Here is a 6,104-nt window from a genome sequence, read left to right as displayed (position 1 = left end):
GGCAAACACCGTTTGATGTCCTGCTGGACAAGTGTCCAAGTCCAGAGTCCCTCAGCATGCACCTAGTCATCTCCATAAGAGACTGAAACTTTCCCTCCCTGATTGAGTTTGGTTGCCTGGTGTGGCTCTCACACCTCCCCTTCCTCTTCCAGGAGGGTTCTCATGTGGCTCCAGGTAAACTCATCTCCGTTGTTGCTGACCAGAGTTGTGAGTTTCCTCTGAAACTTGCTGCTCACTGTGGCCAGGTATTTTCTGAACATCTCCACTGCTTCACTTTTCTCTTTTAGAAGTACCTTGAGAAAACATCCAGAAAAATTAGAATATACTTATTCTTCCCTAAGTGTGCCACACACATCTGCGTACACTGCACTCTGGTGCTTTTCTGTTATACAGGGGTACCTCAGGTTACAGACGCCTCAGGTTACAGACTCTGCTAACCCAGAAATAGTACCTCGGGTTAAGAACTTTGCTTCAGGATGAGAACAGAAATTGTGCTCCTGAGGTGCGGCAGCTGCGGGAGGCCCCATTAGCTAAGGTTGTGCTTCAGGTTAAGAACAGTTTCAGGTTAAGAACAGACCTCCAGAACGAATTAAGTTCGTAACCAGAGGTACCACTGTACATGAAGGAAAAGAAGCTTTAGCACTCTTCTCTCTCTCTTTTTTAATTCTTCCAAATAATATTTATTTATACAACAAGAAAAAAAAACAAAAACACACACACACACAAAACCCACAAATACCAAATTACACACAAATTACAAAAATAACCATAGACACATAATTTTCTTGGCAAACAATAAAACATCTATTGGTCTTAACACTAAAGACCCAACTTCCCGTCTATTCCATATTTCAAATTCATATTACTTATTGCCAATACACATTTTTTTCATAATTAAACTTATTCTCAATAAATCTAATTTCTTCTATCTACCTAGCAACTATAACGGAAGTTCCTCAAATGCTGCAACAGAATTTAAACTACTATATTTATTTTTCAGATATTCTTTGAAAACCTCCCATTTAGAAATAAATTCCTGTTTTGATTTATTCTTTATTTTTTCTGATAAACCATCTAATTCGGCATATTCTGTCAGCTTTTGGATCCAATCTTGTATAGAGGGGATTTCATTACTCTTCCATTTTGCTGCGATCAAAACTCTTGCTGCCGCCGTCGCATATAAAAAGATACCCTTCCTCTTTTGTGGAATATCCAAATCTGTTATTCCCAGGAGGTAGGCCTCTGGTTTTTTATTGAAAGAGATCTTTAGCATTTTTTGCAGTTCTGCATTTATTCTCTCCCAGAATACCTGTGTTTCCCTACATGTCCACCACATATGGTAGAATGTTCCTGAGTCCCCGCATCTCCAACAATTACTTGACACATTTTTATACATTTTTGAAAGTTTCCATGGTGTTAGATACCATCGATGTTGCATTTTTTGAAAGTTCTCTCTAATCATGTAACAGTTTGTGAATTTCCAATTGATCTTCCATAAATTTTCCCATTGGGCCATGGTTATTGAATGGCCAAAATCCTGAGACCACCTCACCATTGCCACTGTTACCTCCTCCTCCTTCACTGTCCAGTCAAGGAGGAGTCGGTAAGTTTTGGAAAGAGTTTTTCTTTTAGAATTTACAAGATCAGATTTGAATCAGGAAATATATACTGAGAACCCCTTTTGTTTGTCAGATTTAAATTTTTCAAATAACTGATGGTATTGGAACCAGTCTGAAATGTGTTCTCTTATTTCCTCAAATTTTTAAAATTTTATTTGGTTATCTTCATTTTTTAGAAGTATTTTATATGTTGGCCAGCTTTCCTGAGTATTTTTCCGTTTTCCTGCTATGGCTTCTACTGGAGAAGTCCACCACGGGACTTTAGGCTCCATCAGGTCTTTATATTTTTCCCATACAGCAAAGAGTGACTTTCTTATTATATGGTTGGTAAAATTTTTATGAATTTTCGCTTTTCCATATATTAGGTAGGCACGCCATCCCCAACGGTTGTCAAAACCTTCCAGGTCCAGGAGGTCCGGATCCTGCAACGTGCACCAATCTTTTAGCCAGGTGAAACAGGCTGCCTCATAGTAAAGTTTTAGATCGGGTAGGGAAAAGCCTCCTCTCTCTTTTATGTCTATTAAGATCAGGTGTTTAATCCTAGGTTTCTTCCCTTCCCACAGAAATTCGGAAATTTCTCTCTGCCATATCTTGAGACAACCTGCTTCACCCAGTATCGGAATCATTTGAAATAAAAAGATTAATTTTGGAAGCACATTCATCTTTATAATGCAAATCCTACCCAGAAATGTTAATTTTAGTTTACTCCAGGTTACCAAGTTTTTTTTAATCTCTAGCCAAGTTTTGGTGTAATTATCCTGAAATAAGTTTATGTTCTTGGGGGTGATCCAAATACCCAAGTATTTCGCTTTTGAAGAGATTTTCAGGCCCAATATTTTTTCTAAGTCGTCCTTTTCTTCTGTGGTTACATTTTTAACAAGCATTTTTGTTTTTGTTATATTCAGCTTAAAGCCTGCCACTTCTCCAAATTCTTTAATCAGTTCCAGCACTCTTTTCAGACTTTCTTTAGGGTTTTCAGTCATAACAAGTAGATCGTCCGCGAAAGCTTTAATTTTATATGTTTTGTTTCCCAGAGTGATGCCTTTAACAAGCTGATCCCTTCTTATCTGATTGTTCAATACTTCCATCACCAAGATAAATATCAATGGAGACAGTGGGCAGCCCTGTCTGGTTCCCTTGTTTATTTTGCACTCCTCAGTAATTCTTCCGTTGATGATCAGTTTTGCATATTGTTCCGAATAGATGGCATTTATTCCTTTACAAATATTTTCTCCCAGTCCGATTTCTTCCATTAATTTTTTCATAAACTTCCAGGACACGTTATCAAAAGCTTTTTCAGCGTCTACCAACATAATAGCTGTTGGTTTATCAATTTTAATATCAAAATATTCTAATACATTAATCACACATCTAATATTGGATTGCATAAATCGTCCGGGAAGAAATCCGGTTTGATCTTTATGAATTATCTCTTTCAGCACAATTTTTAATCTATTTGCAAGAATGTCTGCGAATATCTTGTAATCGTTATTTAGCAGTGTAATTGACCATGTTTGAGGCATCTGTTCCCTGTTTATGGATAAGAGTAATAAAGCTGTCCTTCCAGGTTTTCAGAAGTTTTCCATTTGTCAGAATATTATTCATTAGGTCTTTCATGGGAAGAAATAATGCTTGTTCTAACTTTTTATAGTAATTAGCTGGAAGACCATCTGGGCCCGGTGTCTTTCCTAATTTTGATCTCTGTATAGCTTGTTGCACCTCCATAGCTGTTATTGGTGAGTTCAAGATTTCGGTTTTTTCCTTAGGTATTATTGGTAGTTTGTTTTTGCCCAAATAATCAATTATATTTCTAGAGTCTCTGGACCTTCTTTATATAATTTTCCGAAAAAACTAGCAAAGTGATGCAACTGACACACTTGGTTGTGGCTGGTGCCTTTTGGCTTGCCTTCGTCCCTGTAGCAAGCTGCTTGCATTGCAATTCCACATTGACTTTGATGTCTCTGTGGCCAAACCTTCTGTGCCACAGTTCTGGATCTGCTTCGTCCTTGACAAGCTGAAACGTTTGCAGAGCAGGGCAACCAAGATGATGAAGGGTTTGTGCGCTCATGTGTGCCACATTCGCAGTCTGGGGTTCTGACAGATTTGCCTCGTAGACTGTGAATCAAATGTGCTGCTGCATACACCTGTCCATCTTTGGTCGCTTGCCATTTCCCCATTCAGAATTGTATAAGGAAACCTTTCCTATGCAAGGTGGACACACTGGGAATGTTGCAATTCAATTGTGGGGCGTACAGGGCAGGATTCTCTCTTAATTGGGACTTACAGGGGAGGAACACGACAAACTGAATGCCTTTCTGTCAGCAAGTTGCTTTCGGAAATAATGTGGATCTAAGAGTGAATCAGAACTGTAGAGTCGGGAGGGACCTAAGGGGCCATCTAGTCCAACCCCCTGCAATGCAGGAATCTCAACTAAAGAATCCCTGGTAGATGGCCATCCAAGCTTTGTTTAAAAACCTCCAGTGAAAGAGAGTCCACAACCTCCTGAGGGAGACTGTTCCTCCTGGACATCCCTTGAGATATTTGAAGATGGCTCCTCTCAGTCTCCTCTTTTCCAGAAGCCTTTATCTCCAGACCCTTGATCATCTTGGTTGCCCTCCTCTGCACATGTTCCAGCTTGTCAACATCCTTCCCTCCTGTTCAGCTTGTGGTTCACTAAGACCCATAAATCCTTTTCACATGTAAAGCCAGGTGTCCTCCTGTCAGGGAACTGCCATCAGGGCCAGAGGGAGAGAGGGGGCTCCAGAGGGATTCCGGAGAGCGTCCTGGGATGGGGAGAAGCAGCCCATCTTCTAGGGAAGGAAATCAGCGTAGCACCAGTGGAGAAGGGGGGCAGATGGGGGAATCGGCGAGGCGGTCCCACGACTCCTCACTGGGGACCAGCGGGGGAGAGCACGGGTCCTCCGCTGCCCACACCCTCCTCGCGCAGAAGGCTTCCGCGCAGGGAGAGTAGGCGGAGACTAGGCGTCAAAGAGCTTCTTTGCTGGAAGAAGTTCAAGAAACGCCCACTGACGGATTCTGCCAGCGATTGAGACGGCTGTCCGGACAGAAAAGGTTCACTCAGGCAACCCAGCCAGGTGTGGCGCCGGTTTACGCACGAGCAACCCCTAGAACCATTACACCTCCATCCTATATTTGTGCCACAGGTTCTTCCTGCTTAAGTGAAGAACCGTCCACTTGTCCCTATTGAGATTCATTTTGTTAGTTTGGGCCCAGTTCTCCAGTCTGCTATGCTCGTTTTGAATTCTGATTCTGTTTTCTATGGCATGAGCTGTCCCTCCCAGTTTGGTGTCACCTGCAGATTTGTTGAGCATCCCCTAAATTTCTTCATCCACGTCATTTATAAAGACTTTGAACAACATCGGGCCCAGAACAGAACCCTGCAGCACCCCACTTGTCACTTTTTCTAGGATGACAAGGACCCATTATGCCAGAGCAAAACTCACATAGTTCACATACTCACTCCTGGAATCTGGACGTGCAGAGATGGACCAGGAGTGAGACCTTGGGGGCTGCAGCAGGCCGCTCAGTGAAGACCTAGACCCAGTGTGTGGTGGCTGTGAAAAAAGACAAACTTCACACCAGGGATCGTTTGGACAGGAGCTGAACATAAAACTGCAAATGGAAATCTATGGTGTGACTGCATTTGGGGCACAGTCTCCAGTCCTAGAATCATAGAATCATAGAGTTGGAAGAGACCCCAAGGGCCATCGAGTTCAACCCCCTGCCAAGCAGGAAACACCATCAGAGCACTCCTGACATATGGTTGTCAAGCCTCTGCTTAAAGACCTCCAAAGAAGGAGACTCCACCACACTCCTTGGCAGCAAATTCCACTGTCGAACAGCTCTTACTGTCAGGAAGTTCTTCCTAATGTTTAGGTGGAATCTTTTTTCTTGTGGTTTGGATCCATTGCTCCGTGTCCGCTTCTCTGGAGCAGCAGAAAACAACCTTTCTCCCTCCTCTATGTGACATCCTTTCATATATTTGAACATGGCTATCATATCACCCCTTAACCTCCTCTTCTCCAGGCTAAACATGCCCAGCTCCCTTAGCCGTTCCTCATAAGGCATCGTTTCCAGGCCTTTGACCATTTTGGTTGCCCTCCTCTGGACACGTTCCAGTTTGTCAGTGTCCTTCTTGAACTGTGGTGCCCAGAACTGGACACAGTACTCCAGGTGAGGTCTGACCAGAGCAGAATACAGTGGCACTATTACTTCCCTTCATCTAGATGCAATACTCCTATTGATGCTGATCTAGATCCCTTGATCTAGATGCTATACTCCTATTGATGCTGGGAGAGAGAGAGAGGGGGGGAGGGAGAGAGGGAGAGAGAGAGAGAGAGGGGGGGGAGAGAGAGAGGGGGGAGGGAGGGAGGGAGGGGGAGGGGAGAGAGAGAGAGAGAGAGAGAGAGAGAGAGAGAGAGAGAGAGAGAGAGCGCCTCTCGCCTAGCGGGGCTGCGCTGGCTT

Source organism: Podarcis erhardii (genome assembly GCF_964252035.2).
Source record: "Podarcis erhardii genome assembly, chromosome: 13".
Classification (NCBI taxonomy): Eukaryota; Metazoa; Chordata; class Lepidosauria; order Squamata; family Lacertidae; genus Podarcis; species Podarcis erhardii.
Note: the sequence above shows the minus strand (reverse complement) of the source record.